General features: G+C 42.1%; 1 non-coding gene across 1 annotated transcript; it reads right to left on the minus strand.

Moving 5' to 3' along the window:
* Positions 1 to 4,960: 4,960 nt before the first annotated feature.
* On the minus strand, positions 4,961 to 5,088 carry LOC138257747 (U6atac minor spliceosomal RNA). The gene has a single exon (XR_011198394.1). It is a non-coding gene; the product is annotated as a U6atac minor spliceosomal RNA (small nuclear RNA).
* Between the last annotated feature and the right edge of the window lie 13,883 nt (positions 5,089 to 18,971).

Raw genomic sequence — 18,971 nt, forward strand, 5'->3', positions numbered from 1 at the left:
TATAATTAGTTTCCACCTATTATTTCAAATAGCATGATATACCTAATGGAATGCTTGGAGATATGGGGGTATGTGTCAGATGTACGTCACAGCACCATATATTGTTTACAGCCTTGAAAAGCCCAGAGGAAGTCATAGGGTTACATCCAAGATGCAACACGTGTTGGCTTGGCTGATGTTGGAGTGAAAGAAAAAAATAAAGATCACTTTTACCACTTGGGACTGAATTGAAAGACGTGTGCTTTTGTTGTATTATCTTAGGACTTGATATTGTTGCTCAGTCATTAGAGTACTGTAAAAAGTGGAAGATGCCTTTAAACACAACATTTTCCCTCTGGAAATGAGTACACCCTTCTCCTTTGAAGATCTCCATGGAATGGTGAAAAGGGGTGTAAACTTTGCGTTTGCTACAATAGCTGATTAAGAACCATGAAGTACTGTGGTACTTCCTCAAAAGTATCTAGGAAGTGAAATAAAAAAACAGATTGTAAATCAAAAAATCAACATCCACATGATGTAGGATGGGTGTAACAACTGCTTTTGTTTTGTTTTTAATATAAACATATTTGATAAGATATAATATTGAAAAGTAAAGTAATATGTGATTAGTTAGTAACACCAAGCACGCTTTAAACACTGCCCAGTACTACTAAACACCAACAACAACCATAGACACTCTTGTCAGGGTTAGAAAGTAACACCTACCTGGGCCATAAGCACAGCTGTCACTAAATATCAGCAACAACCATAGTAGTACCCTGATGCCTCCAGTAGGCCCCCGCCCCAACACCCGCCAAACGAAGACCGACAGAGTCTGATTGTTTTTGGCATTAGAATACTTTTATTTACAAATGACAATTACATAAAATCACAAATCATAAAAAACATTTCCTGTAAATCAAAATTCAATCCTGTCATAAATCACGATAACGACACATCCAAGGATCCTCCTGCGTCCCGAACACCGTTGGACCACACAGGTGAACCGTACTTCACCTGTATCCTTGGGGGGGCGGTTCCCAACACCTCAACGTCCCTTGTCCTCGTGCTCCGGGTTCCGCCCCCACCCCAACACCAAGCTGCCGTGGGGGTGCAACAGGGTGGCCAGGAGCGGGAGCCCCGTGCCCACCCCAGCGATCTGGGCACCCTAACCCCCAAGCTGGTGTGTACATCCACCGGTTGATCAGGACTGCAGGATCCTACCTTTGGTGTTATCCAGGGTACCCTGCCATGGGTACCCCTCTGTTGCTTTGGGTGAATTTATTATCTCATTTCCCGCCACGAGGGCGACCAGGGGCCCAGAGGTCCTTCGCCCTCCCCACCCCCAACCGAACTGTAGGAAAAGGCCCAGTCTGTGCCCGCGTCAGAGAAAAGTACCTGACCGCACCCTCAAACAGACAGTGTGGGATGTTCCCCGTGCACCCTGGACCAAGGCACTACCATGGTATACTTGCCTCTCCCAGGTCCAAGTCTCCCCTCTGTACGGCAATGAGTTCCGGGAACAGAAGTCCCCCGTACCCCTGCACTGACTGGACCAGTTGCTGCAGCTGCATGTCTCAGAGCACCGATCCCACACCACTGGGTATGCTGCAAAACCAATGCCGGCTAAGGCTTGTGGAGAGGTAGCAACCTGGGAGCCGCCCGCCGGACACAGGAGTGACCGAGCACCCATACCATTTAATAAGTTCTGCTACTGAAACAAAGGAAACAAGCATGAGTATGTCGTACAGAAGTGAAGCACAGCACAAATAGCTTTGTGTCATTGCAGCACAGACCGACTATAACATCAATAGCAGACGAATGGCTACTGGCATTCAATTTCCCAGCGGCTGCCCTTCTACGGAATGACTGGCACATAACCAGCTGGGCCATCCCAGCTGCTCCTAAGGCAGTCACCCTGTCTGAAGAAAACCATTATCAAACCACGCACCCTTTAGGGCACCAGAATTTTTGCCGAACCACCATGGACAATCCCCAAATTATCTACCGGGGTACAAGGGGGGGGGGGCATGTGCAGCTCAAAATTGTAATGGCTGTCCCTCACCCTCTCTTACGTCGTGACCGGCTCGGAGGAGTTGGGCCGGCAGTCCAGGACAACAACATGGTTGTGTAGGCCATTCATAGACAGGGCGCTTCATGTAGACCCAACTTGGGTTACATGAACATTTGGTCTTATTGTGCCTGTAGCTCCATATTATAATCTGTGCGAGGCATAGCACAAGGGGGGGTACCCAATGTATCTAACAGTGCCTTCCGCGGGCCGCAGCAAAAACAAAGGAGCCCTCAGTATAACAGCATAACAGTATCCACGGGAGCCCATCTACACGGAAACTGTGGCTGCATCCCCTGCGAGACGTTCTATGGGGGGGGGGGAATTAATGAGAGTCAACAATTTTTCAGTGCCATGTATTTATACATAATGGCTCTAAAGCACTAAGCGGTCTCCCCCGCCTCTAAGTAACTTTCTTGTGTGTAGGCGAACCTACAAAACTGACGATGTATGTCTACACAAGAGCATTCGTCCTCTTCAGGACAGTGTCAAAAATACAGCCTGGGATGATCGTCATCTCCATAGGTATTTATTACGGGAGCGGCCACCACCGGCAGCTATGACCGAAATTCATCAGCTGGCCACCTGCAGTGAACGAAAATTTGTAACCCCATAGCTACTAACTAGCTCCCCCAGCATGGACCCCACGCGGAGCAAGGGCTCTTCCAACACACCATGAAGTGTTAACATTGTGTGATCTCTCACCAACCAACCTACCCCAGAGGCCGGCTACCCAAGCATCTGCCAGTAAAATATGTAAGAAGCTCATTGGGGAGCCTCACTTGTGGTTCTTTGGGTCTTTGGACTACAAAGTTACATTCCTAAGAAATCAGAGGAAAAATGTGTGTTCAAGCAAAATCTTAAAATGCAAACCACCATTCCGAAGCACTCCTTCGCTACCTTCCCAACCCCAAATAACCGCCTCGGATCGGCCTTTCTGGGCAGGGACGAAGAGGGGCGCTGCGCTCGCCACTGGCCCGATCTTTTGCCCGTTTAACTCTTTGCAAACACCAGCCGCCCAGAGCGGGCCCAGGGCAGACCTCATATTGATTCTGGGGCCTTTAAGTCTGCTCCACCGGCTTTAGGAAAACAAGTTTAGCAGGGGGTGGCGCTCGACGGGCAGATAATGAGGGCATAAATTCAGAAGAAAAGCTGTTGTGGTGTTCTATTTTCTGTTTTATTGCAGGACCTAGCTGCTGTATCCTTTTTGTTGCCTAGTTGCTGATTAGCAACGATTTTTTACCACCCTACACCCAGCACTCATCCCTGTCAGTGGCTGTGAACATGGGTGGATGACTGGGTGGAAAGGTCCTGTGGCTTTCACCTCCCCCACTTCCCGTCCACCTACCTTTGGGCGTAGGAAAGTGAGGTAATGACAAAATTAACACCTATTATTTAAAGCTCCTGAAAGCCCTTAGTTTTGTGGTGGGAGCTTGGGAAACTAAAAGTCGGACTTGGAGTACATGCCAAAGCAGTGATTGCATGAACCCACTGAGCTATCTTACTCAGTATAGCTATCAGGTCACATGTTTCCTTAGCAAGAGTCTTGATCTAATGAGATATCTTACTGGCATCCAACAGATTAACAAGGAGAGCTGAGCTGAGACAAGGGTCGACTCGGGCTATAAGACTCAGCACGAGCCGGGCCTTGGAACTATATGGCTGTAATTCATGTAACTAACATCGTGTAACATGTGCTAAACTCTCCTTAACACTCAAGTGTATTTCTCTAACAGGTAAAGAGTTTCATCTTAGTACATTATATTGGATCTCCGCTTTGAGAAGTATTATTAAAAATGAGTTTTTAAACATGCACTGGAACAATTCCTGCCCTAATGACGATGCTAACAATGAAAAGTTTAGGCACTGCTGAGATCTGAACTCGTGACCTCCTAATTATCAGACAGGCGCTTTATCCAACTAAGAGCGCACATCCTTAAAGCATGAATTTGAAGGTGATATATGTGTGAAAATGAACAAAAACGGAGCTTCTGTGAAATAAAGTAGGGAAGGATCAGACAATTTGCTTACGCAGGAAAGCCAGGATTGATCCCAGATTTTCTAGTTTCATACTGTGCAGTTCGGACGTGTACCCCTTTCTGGCACACCAGGGATTACTGTGTGATTTTAACAATCACAGTTGAACTTTTAATCCTTTCCTTTGATGCACATTGCTATTTCACTCAAATCTAAATGAGACATTTATGAGTGATGAATGCCACTACTATTTTTGTTCTTGATCCCTGCTGGCAATTATTATAATTTTTTAGGATCATCTTAGACGCTCTGGCACAGCCCTTTTTGCTGCCCTAATATCAGGTGGATTGATTTATTGACGCTGGTCTTTATATCAGGTTCACATTGACCACAACGCTAAGTTCTTTAACTCAGAACGGTCTCCCCCTCTCACTGCTCAGTCGGTAGCCTTCTCTCCAAAGAATTCTGTCCTTGTACAGCACAGAGGGCAGACAATCCAAAAGGTTGACACATGGCTGCAGACTGGCATGTGGAACCTGCTATTCCATGGCGAGCAGGCAAACATTAGGACTACTTCTGCACAAAAAATGGGATTTGACGTCAAACCCAAAAATCCGCAGGGGCAGGAGTGCATCTGTTTTACTGGCCTCACTAGGAAGCACACACCAATGTGGCGCAATAGGCATGCCTCTAAGGGTACAATAACTTGTTTGTTGGGTGGCGGCCCACCCTCTGTTAGTCTTGTTTACTGGCTTTCCAGCTCACGGAGACAGGAGTCAAGCTCAGGTAATTCCAAAATCACTGCACGACGACAGCCTTGCCTGCACTGGATGAGAGGCCAAGGATTGGATGGGCATGCAATCTTAACTACTTCCTCACTACTCTGACAGAACCAGAGCACCCTGCCCAATAGACAAACTGACAACGGATATTCGAAAAAAGTGGTTAGACGCCATGAAGTAAGTGGCAGTGCCTTAACCGTATATGTGTTGTAAAGGCCACTAGGACCTCTTCCATCCTTGTCAAGGGGAGTGTTAACCTTCTCTCCTTTCATACAACACCTTACAAAATACAGGCAATTGCCTACCACTAGCTGCGAAGACGGTCGCGGAACGTGCACTATGCCTGGTAACAGGCCACGGCATCCCCAGTTTAGGAAAAACCCAGGTCCTCAGAAAAAACAAAATCAAAAAGAAACAAAAACAAGCTGCAGCTTATTATAGAGACGAAGGGGAAATTGAAAAAGGAACTGTTTGTATAGCTTTAAAACAACGGATGAGGAGTTTTACTTGGAAGTAGACTATAGAGCCTCACAAAGGACTAGGCAAGGACAAATATTTAACTGTGCTCATTAACGCCTCTGTAATGGTCTAAGAATCATGGAATGTGATCGCAATGGTTGGAGCCTCCGTCTATATGAGCACAAAGTCTACTTTTGAAAATATACCTGGGCCCAGCCCTTGAAAGCTGCAGAGTAGCGGAGCGCGGGGGGTGTAGAGTATATACAGCAGCTCGCATCTGCCCAACGTGGCCGAAGCAAGTAGCAGAAATGATAAACTCGTGAGGGCTGGGGGTGCTGCTGCCGAAATGAAGATGCCAAGCCTCAGGGTCCGAGCGGCGGAAGCACATACACAGCTCACTGACCTACAGTGCTAGATCGGGATAACTTTAATGACAATTAGGAAACAATGAGATGTACTGCCAGGTTTTATCTCTAGCAGCAGAAAGCCTCACAGACCACTGCCCGGCACCTTTTTATGTAGGATCTTCAAAGAGGCCACGGAGACTTGGAATCTACTAGTTCCAGAATTACAAAGTTTGGCTAATTTGCCTTCCATCAAATTGCGAGGACACGTTTCTATACCCAGGAATTCGACACTTTATTTGCAGTTCACGGTATATAAATGAATAGCTGAAACCCGGCACTCCTTCTCACCAAAAACATCCATTAGTTGGACAGTCCTGCTCTGGGCCCCTCGTGGTTTCTGCGATCACTCTGTGACAGAAACACCTAGGCCCCTGGACTCTCACCGAGTGACGGGCACTCACCTCCTTGAAGCTTTCTGTTTACCTGATGGTCAGATTCCTGGGCAGGGAGGCCTCGGCCTGGGTGGCAGTGGTCGCTTTGGCCACGGGGTCCCTGGCGTGCACTTCAAGTCATGTCAGCGTCCTCCATGTCCTTCTTCATGGCGCCGATCACCGGAAAACGACGGGCAGAGACTAGGATTCAAACATTTGCTCGTTAACCCTAAAGACACGAGCTCTCTTTGTTGGGCCATATCGCCGATCATAACGCCGTTCACTGGCCGTGCCGCCTACGCCGTCTCCACTAAAAAGGCTGAGGCCTGATCTGGGGGGCACTTAAACACCCCCCAATGGAGGCGGCGGCGAAGGCGGCCGGAAGTTACACGTGCGGTCTCCGGAAGTGCCAAGGCCAGAAAATGTAAGACTAGCGTACAGGGCTCGGGCCACGGCGGCCCCGGGCACTAAGCGCCGCACCCCCCCAATTGGGGAGGCGCTCTGTCATAATCGTGCTGCCTGTTGGAAAGCAATAGTGCTTTATTTCTTATTGAAAGAAATAACAGAGAAGTGGGAAATTATGCCTCATCAATTCCATCTATATATCTTTCTAAATAAACCAGGTACATTTCTGTATGTCTGTTCTGAAGAACAGTGATGGATTTACTTTGTGTTATGTTAGAAAAAAAAACATACATTAAGAAAAAAACAAATTCAATAAAAACAGAACAAAGTTTAAAGATCAGCTATAGTTAAGAACGTTTCATTAATGAGTTCTATACACAATAAACGTAAAGTACACAAACATCACAAATTCAAATGTTTTAGGTATAGCTCAAAGTTATAAATTGCACCCCACCCAAAACATAATATCACTTGCAGACCTCAGAACAGAGTGAATACATTCACTGTAACTCGATCCTTTTACCTGCATAGTTTATAATCGTTCATATTACATCACTTACATCAATTAAAGCATTCATAGCAACACTCATGACAACTAAAATTACATCATTAATGTGAGGACTGGGCATGGTATGGAAGTCCCTTTAAGATACACTAAACAACACACAGCATACACGAATGTGCTGAAATTAATGTAGGTGAATGCAATTTTCGATAAAGTCAGACAAAATGCTAATCTTCTGCAATGACAGTATAGCACTTTTTAAAATAGGTGTGCATTGGTTTCTAAACTGAGGCTTTTAGTGGATGTTTCTATGATTTATTACTACACACAAATGATTATGCCAGACTGCATATGTACTCTGAATTAGTCGTTTTATGTATTCCGCTAAAATACACACCTTAACTCTTCTTTTTTGTCTAATTTGTTCCTAGCCAAATTGAACAAGATATTCCTGGCGTGCGTTATTCATTTGTACCCTGGAGGAAATTTCAATGGCAGCTGTACAAGCCATTTGCATATTCAACTAAGAAATTGGCACATGGTTGTAAGATCTGCTGTGTACAGGAGCAGAAATGCTAACACGTAGAAAGCTGTGGAAAATGGAGGTGAAATCAAGTGAAAAGAATCAACATTATATAACTCAACGGGATGATGTTATTCGGAGGTTAACGTCTGCACTATTATAGCATGGGACTTATGCTGATTGCATTTTCTCGGGCCACAGGGGCGCCCAAAAGTGCAGAATAAGGAGCTAATTAAGCAAACTACTGTGAAAGCTCGAGCTCGAAAGTTGGGATTCGGTAGGTGTAGATTGAAGAATATGCTCAGAACAACAGGAGCCGCCACTGTTACATTTTCAGTGAATGAGTAATCAAGAAAGACTTTTTGATTCTGCATCATTTATTTGAAAGCACACAAATCAAAGACAGAGAGCAGGCGAAGGATTAAATTAAAGTAAACAAGCTGAAATGATGTTTATTTGTCAGCAGGAGTGCATGGAAGAATCAGGCTATTCAGCACTTTACATGGATGCCAACCCATACTTTTAAGGCTGATTGTATTTCTGCTCCTGTCCTTCCCACGCTTATGTTATGCAATCACATAATATCAATATCACGGGGTGGAAGCACTCCAAAACTGAATGATTTTCCGTAAAATCCACAATGCTTCACCCTGCCATGTCCCAAAATGCCAGAAGGCATTGTACCATAAGGACTCTTTTGGCTTGAAAAAAACAAGGCTATTGGTGTCCGTGAGCTGAACAATGATTGCAAATGCAATGCAGTTTGTAATCGGAGTATTTTGCGAATGTCTTCACTTTCTTCAAAATAAAAACAGATATGTACACATTGGAAGTCTGTTACAAGACTTCCTAACGATGAGCTGATATCAGTCGGTCGTGTTTTTTTTTTGTTGCGAAATAAAGAAAGTGTAAATTCCTCTTTTTAGATGTGTGATTTTCCAGTCACAGAATGCATGTATATTTGTTTGCATATATAAAGTAAGAACCTAGATGAGCATTCATTATGAATAGGTTGGAAAATAATGCAAACCCGTGTACAGAAAATAACTTTTTACTTCTTGGAATAACGCAAATCCATTTCTGTGCACATGGAGAGTACAAGATTTGCGTAAAAAAAATATTAATTCCTGAAAACATGTTACTAAGAAAATTCATAGAGAAAATCTAATGAGCTTTTCAGATTAACATTTGTGCTAATTTTTCGGGCAGGCGATGGGATAACCGTGTCCAAACCAATGAAAATAAAGATGACAGTATTTCAAGTGAGCATAAATGTAGGACTTTTTTCTGACTTTGTGTACTGGGAGCAAACTCATTATGTAACATTTTAAAAAGTAAAAAAACAGCAACTACGATGCCCTGCTTTCATATTCAGGAACCCCTGACATGCTATCATTTGACTTGCCTAAACCATCAGTGTGGCCTTGTTTTACACGTTTAAAATCCATAATAAATCAGGAGGTCATTTTCAACTCAGAGCTATTATTATTTCCCATAATCAACAATGGGAGTAAGACTGTTATTCTACCACCTTTCTCACTATTGAGGCATCCTCTAGCTACTGCTGAATGACAATCGACTAACCGCCGTCCTTAAAGGATCCCTCTTCGTTCTTAAATTCCTGCTTTCACTTTTACTACTAAATAATGACACCAACACTATTGTAATATAAGAATATTAAAAATGCATACCATATACCTTAATGGATTTTTGTTGTTTTGGTGTCATTTTGATTGTTAACATTTACTCTATTTTTATAAGTTGGAAACAAATTTTATTTTGCTGTGTTTTTGACTTTTTACCTATGTTGGTACTTGTAGATGCTTTATACATTTTCTCTAAGTTAACCCTGCCTGCTCTATTCCATAACTATCAGAGATAAAGCACAGGATTAAATTACTGAAACATTTAACTGGACCTAGCAACATAGTGCCTTCATTGCATGAAGTGGACCTCAACTAGTAAACAACTCTGTCATATTTTTTTGTGAAACAACTTCCCTTTTCCCTTAATCCATAGCTACCACTACATAATCTTTGTTGATTAGCCAGTGCTCCACCAAAAACGTAAATGTTTCCATTATCTTGTATTGTGACAAAGAATTATAGACTTTTTGCTATCTAGCCTGTAACCATATAAATAGTGATGTATCCTTCCTTTCTGCCTTGCCACCAGTAAAATAACACAAACTGTCTGCTATTTAAATAGTATCCTTGCAAATGGTGAGATTGCAGAGATTTCTGTTGCCTGGCAGGTGGTCAAACAATGCTCAAACAGTACATAATCCGTTATTTAATGGGACTCTGGTAAAATAATGACATTTTATATCCTGTGGCTGGATGAATAGTGGAGACTCTTTGCTATTTACTTTGTGGCCAGATACACAGCTGCAACACTCTAATAATATAATGTTGCTTCGATGTCTGTACCAAAATTAAGTATAAACTATGGGCCATATTTATGGCCTAATTTGCGTCACTCTTGCACCATGCAACATGCAAATGTTAAGTTAGATTCCTGAAGCTATGCAAGGCCACCTTGTATGGCCCTACTTGGCTTTAGAAATCTTGAGTAATGTAACAAAGCGCAAATTGCTGTGTTACATTACTCTGGGCCAGGGAGGTATTTCCATGGGTGTTCGTGGGTGTTCCCAAGCAACATCCAAGGATTTTGATGCATTCCCACATTTACAAGAACTTGTAAACCTGGGAATGTGCCAAAAAGACACACCTCACCAGGAGAGGTGTAACAAGGACAAATATGCAGCATTGGATAAATACACGCACTTCTGCCTGCTCCATGTGACGCAGGGCAGCACAGCAAGGGGACTCGCTCTGTTGCCCTGCGCCACAAAGCCTATAAATATGGTCCTACATATCCTATAAAGGGCTTATCTGATTAGATCACAAATCCAACAGTGTAGATCTGAATAACAAGGTTTGTAAAAATAATTTAAAGGAGATAAAGAGAGAAAAATAATATCCATTCAATCTACTGGCGCAGACGTTGAAGATTAAAAAAATACTAATTGACTCAATTCTAAGACATGTTCATTTAAATCGTATTAGAGTTACTGATGTGTTCATTTCATGTTTACTTTCAGTATGTACTTTCAGTACTGTTCAAAATGCAACCACATTTTCTTTACTTTTGCCCCGTTTCAGCAATGACAAGGTTCACTATTTATGTGCTACCCTACAGCATGAATAAAAATATTTTGCCTAGTACCTGAAAGGAATAATATATTGAGTATGAATCAGAAATTGTTACTGACTCTTATGATTATTTGCAATACATGGACAATAGAGTCAAGTCTATAATAATCATTTTTGAACATTTATTAACATGAAAAACATGAACCACGATCACATGATCAATAAAAACCCAAATGTGAGAACAATGGCAGACTGGCACTTTCCGGGACTTTGACATCAATATTCACATATACTTGAATAAATCATTAGAACAAACGTTTTGATGATACATCATGAGTCATCTGCCACCAACACTTTCTTCCAATACTGTGGTTTCTCTATTGCTAAGTCAACGCAGTGTAAACATTCAAAGGAGATAGAAAACAATGCAATTTAGCATAAACGTGACTGTGATCACACTCACAATAAATGCTTATATTTTGATATTTACACTAATTCATTTCAGTTTTTAAATAAGGCATTGTGTATTAAAATGTGTTGCTAATATAAGAGACTTGCATGAAAAAACAATACATTCAAAAAGAGAATTCCTGAATCTTAAAACTCACTATTAAAAGATGTGTTGGTTTCCTCTGCCTATCCGCTTGCCAATTTAGTAAAATATGGCTATACAATAAAGAGAAATGCATACTTAAATTAACTGTAGAGACAGAAAACACAAACATGACCACACAAAAAAGTACACAATCATGTATCACTACCCAGACCAACAGAAGCATTTTAACTACAGCCTCAGCAAGTAAAATAATCTCCACTAGTGCACAGATACCACACCCCATTAAGCACATTGTTTGAATCTGTTTCTAGGGCCCAGCCCTTTCTGCAGGGTCATCTTCAAACTTTTTACCTCCCTCCTCCTCTTTTTCTGACCTCCTTTATATTCACTTTAGGACTCCAGTCACTTTACCACTGCTGACCAGTGTTAAAGTGCATGCGCTCTTTCCCAAAAAACAGATAACATTGGCTTATCCAAAACTGAGATATTTAATTTATTTACAAATCCCTAGTAAAGTGGAATACCTGTACCCAGGGGCCTATAAATGAAATTGTGCTTGTGGGCTTGCAGCACTGATTGTGCCACCCACTGCAGTAGCCCTTAAAACATGACTCAGATCTATTATTTCTGAACTGTGTGTGCAGTTTTAAACTGTCATGTCAACCTGGCAAGCTAACTCTTTTCCCAGGCCTAAGCCTTCCTTTATAATACCTATAGGTCACCACTAAGGCAGGCCTTAGACAGCACCAAGGGCAGGCTGCAGTATATTTAAAAAGTTAGACACATACATTTTAGTTTTACGTGTCAAGTAAGTGAAAAACTCCTACATTTGCTTTTCACAACTGCCAGGCCTATCTCTCCAATAGGTTAATATTGTGATTACCTCATTATATATTACAAGTGTAATCCTCAATTGGAAAACTATAGATATTTCACAGTTGGTGCCTCAGGACTCCAAATTTAAAATCATAATTTATGGTAAAGCTGCGTTTTAAGTCACAAGTCAGAAAATGCCCCTTTAGAAAGTTGCCATTTTCAGACATTAACCTGCCATTAGTCTCTGCCTCTGCCTGTCTATGAATACATGTCTGGGATGGGAGACACCTGGGCTTTGTGCATTCCCTCCAGACAGCTTCACACAAATAGAGCCTAGGTGTGTCTGATGGGCCATCCACATCCTGATGGGCCAATAACATCCTGATGGATCATTCTGACCAGGATGAGAGGGAGGAGCTGACACTTGTACCTGAATGGGATGTGCCGGTTCCCTCATAAAGAGCTGCATACCCCTGTAGTGACTAGTGTAGTAGCCAGGACAGAAAGGGCTAGGACTTTGCACACTTCAAAGGCCTCTCCTTGAAGTCTCACCCACTTCAAAGGCACAACTTTGTATAAGTACTGGATCTCAGACACCACCAGATCAGCACACTTCTGGAAATGAGGATATTCTGCCAGGGGTAAGGACTGCTGTGCTGCTTGAAGAGACTGTCATGCTACTGGACTCTGCTGGACTCTCACTCTGCTGTGCCTACATTGCTGCCCTCCTTGCCTGTGAGTGAGAAGAAGTGGACCTGCAGCTCTACATCCCCAGAACTAAAGTGACACCAAGGGCTTGCTGGCTTACCTCCCGTTCTGAAGTCTCAGGGACATTAAAGACTTCCAACAACCTTGCTGCAGCTTCTGGACTCTGTCTTCTGTGAGTGCTGCTGTGCCAAGTGATGCCATTCCCATCTTGTGCCCTTATAAGTGGGTTTGTTAGCTGTTTCCTACCAGAATTCACACATCACCGTCATTGCGCTAGTCAAAGCTGATGCATCCCTGTTGAGGCTGTTGCATTGCCACCACAGGTGACAATGCATTGTCTGCTGCACAGCTCAACAACAACACATCACCTGCATCTAAGGGGCTCCACTTTGGTACATCTGTGATTGCACAGCTCAGACCAGAAACAATGCCTATACTTCCAGGATTGATGATGATGCATCAACACTGCTGCTCCTCACATCACTCCTCAACATCGACGCAACACCGAACCAAAGTACTGATGCCAGAGGGACAAAGTTGGTCCCTGTATTTGGCCCATACTCCATCGCGGTCAGCCTGACTTTTCAGATTTCACCCGGTACAGCGCAACCAGATAGCCCTGGTTGGCACTAAATGCTTCTAAGCGCCATTTTTGTAGATTGTCTTTAAATATTCATATCTTGACTTGTACTTATTGTTTTTTGTCATTTTGGTCTTGTTTTGTTCACTAAGTTTAGCTCTGTTCTTCTTACCTGATGTGTATCATTTTTGGTGTGTTTTTTTCACCGCTTTACTGTTTTAAGTGTTACACAAATACTTTACACATTGCCTCTTATGTTAAGCCTGCCTGCTCTGTGCCAAGCTACCAGAGCGTGTGGTTTCTGCTGGGAAAGGGTGCATACCTCCATCAGCAAGAAACCTAATTTGTAACACTGTTATTCATACTGGGACATAGTCCAAAAAACTTCTTCTCATAGGCATGCCTTACTCAAAGAAACTCAGGCTGTGTGAGTCACACATACTCACAGAAAGATATTTAGGATTTCAATTATTTTTTATTGCAAACTACTATTCCCCTTTAGTTACACTGTATGGTTCAGGCTGACATCTGTATTTTAGAAAAGTGTTGTAAAGATGGAAAAGGCCAGACTCCATTTTTACAGGCCAGACTCAATTTTTCTGCTTGATCATCAGCCGTTCTCCCTTTGACCTAGATAACAACTGTCCTTCTCTCGAAGAAGAAGAACCTATGAAAGTGTCAAATCATCCAGACAATGACCTTTGCAAAACACCTAATGTGACATCAGTCTGGGACATGTTCCATGTTTTCCATGTTTGAAGGTCTGATAATGTGTCATAATTTTGTCATAGTGGTCTATACTAGTGTGTCCTGGTCAGATAATGCACACAACTTAATTTAGTCCGAATTGACATACTTTTTTCAGGCTGGTTTATACTAGTTTGTCTTAGGAATGTCATATTGATGCATATAGTTGATGTCAGGAGTCTTATGGAAAATCCCCAAAAGTTCCCCACGTAATGTAAAGGACAGTGGCCAATTATCACACACGATCCTGCCAGAGACTGCAAGACTGCAATTCTGCTGCATCACATTTTCCTTGGTGAGAACTGTTTTCATTTAGAAAGAACAGTCTCTCCTGGCCAAGGTCTGATAACAACAATTTCCTGCTATAAACAGGTATGCAATGTGCTGGATTCCACAAACTCCAGGTGCAAGTTAAGCTACTTATGCTCCCATAGTATAGCACATAAAAGTTGACTTTAGGGTATTAGGCTGCAAAATTACATTAGAACTATGTTAGAAATGTGCATAATGTTTTCATGGCTAGTGATGTGTATGAGTGCTGTTCTAAACATATTCTGTGTGGTTATTATTCATGTGCTGAGCAACAGGATGAGATAGTTGAAATAAGACATTTTTAAATATAAAGTGTTTTCTTTTCTTAGTGGTTAGGTTTAAAGTACCACTGCATCCCTGGCCCCTTTCTAAGGGTCTGTTGTAACCCATAAAGCATGGACATGGCATCTGCAAGTATGTTGAGCAGGTTTGTGTGGGGCTCCAACACCATGGACTGCCATGCTCAAGTGCGGTGCTCCGAACCAAGTTCAGGCATCTGTGGGTGAGAAAGTCAAATATGTTTGTATTTTAATGTGGGTATTTTTAAACACAAGCAATTTATCACACTGACTAGAGTGAACAAAAGATCAACATTTGAAAGACAGTATTTTTAGGTGCCTTTGTGAGAATCAAATACCCTTAAAGAAAATGCAAACTATGTACATAGATAAAAAATGTTTCCTCTCACCTGTTTTTCTTGCAGGTGTGCAGATTACAGGTCATTAGAAGAACAACTTAGATGTGTTGGTTGACAGTAAAGGTTGGGGTTCAGGCAGACCACTTTACTTAGAGTTCTTTTTTGCCTTTGATCACTTTCCCTATGTATTTTAGATTGGTCCATAATTTAGACATCTTCCAGGTCCCATGTGCCAATGTTTCGCATTAAGTAGAGTAGTAGAACTCTCCACTGGATTTGATTTCATGGTCCACTTCGACTTGAATCATAGCTTACTATTGCTTTTCCACAATATCCACTATCATTTCTTGGATACATGGCTAAGAAAAATCCTGGATCAAGTTTATTTGCTTTTTAGCAAACTTTCTTTTAGTGTGTCCGATTCTTCCAACAGAATGACCTTAAGGTTGTAGTTGAATACAGCCCATACACACTACTAGAAATTGTGGATTTTACTGAGGTTTAGATGACAGCTGCTTGTGGGTTACCAGTTGGAGAGGAAACAAGTCCTTCCCAAGTAATAAGCCCATAAGCTTGTTAGGTCAAATACACAAGTTCCATAAATAAGCCTGGGCTCTTGCAAGCTATAAAACAGATCAAGCCAGTTAAATTAAGGAGAAGTGTTTAGTGTGCATTTTTTTTATCAGTATTAAAACAATTTAAAAGTTGCAAAATAACACATTCAAAATCCCCCAACTAATTGCAAAAAGTAGAGAATATTTTACTAAGAAAATCGAAACAAAAAACATTAAAATCCATCCAATAATGGGAAACAGAGATATGGGTCCAGATTTAAAGAAAAGTGGCGCAGTGCGGTGCTGTACCAAAAGTGGTAGTGCTGCACTGCGTCACTTTAGAAACGCAGGGAAGCACAGTATTCAAGGGATACGGCACACTCCTGCGTTTCCCCCTGAGCTGGTGCTAAATTTAGCTCCCAGCGCCAAACCAGGCATCCTTGCACCATTGTACAAGGATGTCTGAGTCGAGGGGTGTGATTGTTTATGTGTGGGAAGGTGTCACTAATCACTAATGGTGCTTTGACAACTCTGTGTGTGCTGCACAATGCAGCACACACAGAACTGCCAAAGTGTCATATTCAAATGATTGTTTAAGTGCAGGAAGGGACAACTTCCCGCACAGAAATAATAATTTCTGGCACTTTGCTTTTTCATTGTGTACAGAAGAATACAGCATGTCTAGAAAAAGCAAAAAATGAAGAAGAATAAAATTATTCCTCCTCGTTGAGCCCTGCTAACGGCATCCCTGGGGGTAGCATTAGATTTTTGTGCTGCCTCAGGATTACGAAATTTCATAAATCTGAGACAGCGTCAAAATGCAATGAGTGTTGCTGTGGCATGCCCACAGCAACATCCATTGCTTGCCCGTTCCACGCACAGTGCTGTATGGAAAGGGTCCGTATTTACAAGATGGCTTTAAGCCACAAAAAGTGGCTTAACACCACCTTGGAAATACGGCACTCTGCTTAGCGCCACAGGAGCATCACTATAAGTGACGCTTCTGTGGCACTAGGGGCCTATAAATACGGCTCATGGTTTTGTAAAATATTAGCAGAAATAGCATTAAGAAAAAGTAACACGCCAATCAGGCATCACTGATCATGATTGACCGGGTCTTAGATGTGATTTCAGGCCAAATCCATGGAGCAGAGGTCGGATACCCAAAGTTTTAATGATTTTACCATCTGACTTAGTCAAAATCCTCTTGAATTCAGATAGCTTTTGGACAAGGTCCTTCCGAAGTTGTTGGTTTTTGCAGAAAATGCTCAGCAGTGGTAACCAGTGTTTCTTAAGTAGGGGGCAGACAATTGTATGCTTCAAATCATAAGCTATCCACTCGATCTTCAGAGATAGATTATAAAGATCTGCCAATGCAGACAGCATTGCATCCCCGTCCTTCAGTGAGATGTCTAAGGAGGCTGGATCTAATGGCGAGCTTCTCTAATGGCGAGCCTGATGTAACCAATCCTGACACACTTGCTACCTCCTATTTGTTTAATTGAGGGAACCTAGAGAGTCTAACTCCCTGAGTTTTGATGCCATACTACCCATCCAGGTTGTCCTTCAACCTGGACACCAGTGAAACATAAATGCTACTCACTTTCTCAAGGAGCTGAGTTGCCAATACCACATAGCTCTCTTTTGAGGGTGGAGGACCAACCTCGTGGGGTTTGCTTTGAAAAAAGATTTTACAATGTGGTAGATTTCTTTTATAGAATTAGAAGATGAGCCAATCCTACTGGCAAAATCATTTATCTGCGCTCTTCAAATGGCATGCTGATATTTTTTGCCTCATTGAGTCATGTAAGGTCTGTTCCCAGCATGATGTATTTAATTTGGAACATTGCCATGATTGATAAATTCCACTAACATTAGGGACAATCTCAGATGGTATGTGGATGGAGAAAGGAATCAAATAATGGTCTGTCCACATTGTTTGTACACAGGACTCTACTACAATGCTCTATACATTTGTGAAAATTGGGTCTAAAATATGTGTAAAGGATCTCACTATTTGAGTTAGTTGAAGCTCTACCATGTTGGGGGCTAGTTAGGGGGTAACGCCTTCCAGGTGAATGTTCAAGTCCCCCATCAAAGTGAAATTAGCTGCTGGAAAACACAATGTTACTTTTATGTCTGGTAAAATTCTAGTATATTCTAAAAAATTCAGATGTTGGACCAGGTGGGTGATAGACCAATACTCTAGTAACTATAAAAGCTTGGGATAGTTAATTACAAAATAATAGGCTGTCACAGCCTGAAATCGTGTTAGGGGTGCATTTATATTCTATAGTTTGTTTAGTTATGAAAGCAACTCCTTCTCCTATTTTCCCAAAACAATCACACCTATTGATTGTATATCTAGAGAGCAGAGCAATGACCATGTCAGGCTTCCTGCTCTCCTTGGACCATGTTTCTGTGAGGAAAACTATGACCAGTTGAGTATCCTTTAACAGCATAAACATATCCCCATGTATCCTTAGTGAGAGACCTGCAGTTAACTAAGAACATCTGCCAACTCCTCATAGGCTTATTTTGTACTTCCTGTGGGTTGTCTGCAGATGAAAGGGGTAAACTAGATGTAGGAGCTGTGGACTTTGGTGCTGTTGCACGTGCTTTCACCACAAGATTGTTTTTGTTTTCTAGAGACTCCCACACTGTAACCTGACAGCTTTGATGCTGGTTATTACTGATACCGGCAGTCCTGGTGCTTCTGTGCACTTATGTTGAGTATCAATTAGTTCTCTCATGGCACCTATTTAAGTGCCATTTATTTTCCTATTCCTTACTCTCACCACCTATGGCAAATTTGCTCCATGTTATTTGACATGTTTTGGTTGAATTACATACTTTCATCACAGGCAAGCAATGGACTGTCCTGATGATGATACTTTTATGAATATAGGATCGACATTTCATTGACCGTAAGCGCTCTAACACTGAAGGGTGTAGCACTGTTTGTTAAGATGTAAGTTGGGATTGTTTATTGTGCCATACACATTTCTGTATGTGATGGTATGATACAAGTTCTGTTCCCCTGAACAATTATTCTGAATATGATATTGTATAATGAATGTGATTTTAACTGAGAATTCAATATCACCTGGGCATTAATCTTTTGATCCTAGTGTATTTTCTATTCCACTGTCAATTAGGGGCCTCTGTTCCCTTGAAATGCAGTCCAAAGGGGGCATTTAAATGTTCCTTGCCATTGTTGGCTTTTCCTGTATTTTACACTATGGCCTTACTGGAAAGGTTAAATATGCCGAAATTGGGGTGGCTACGCAATAAGAATTACTTTCTCTCATTTGGTCTATTGCCTTGATGTTGTGGCTCCCACCTTGCCCTTTTGGACCTCTTTCAATGTGCTAACAAACTTGAGGTGGATCTCTCCTTCCTTCTCTTGGTTGTAACTACTAAACAC

The sequence above is a fragment of the Pleurodeles waltl genome, chromosome 1_2 (genome assembly GCF_031143425.1).
Source record: "Pleurodeles waltl isolate 20211129_DDA chromosome 1_2, aPleWal1.hap1.20221129, whole genome shotgun sequence".
NCBI classification, from domain to species: domain Eukaryota; kingdom Metazoa; phylum Chordata; class Amphibia; order Caudata; family Salamandridae; genus Pleurodeles; species Pleurodeles waltl.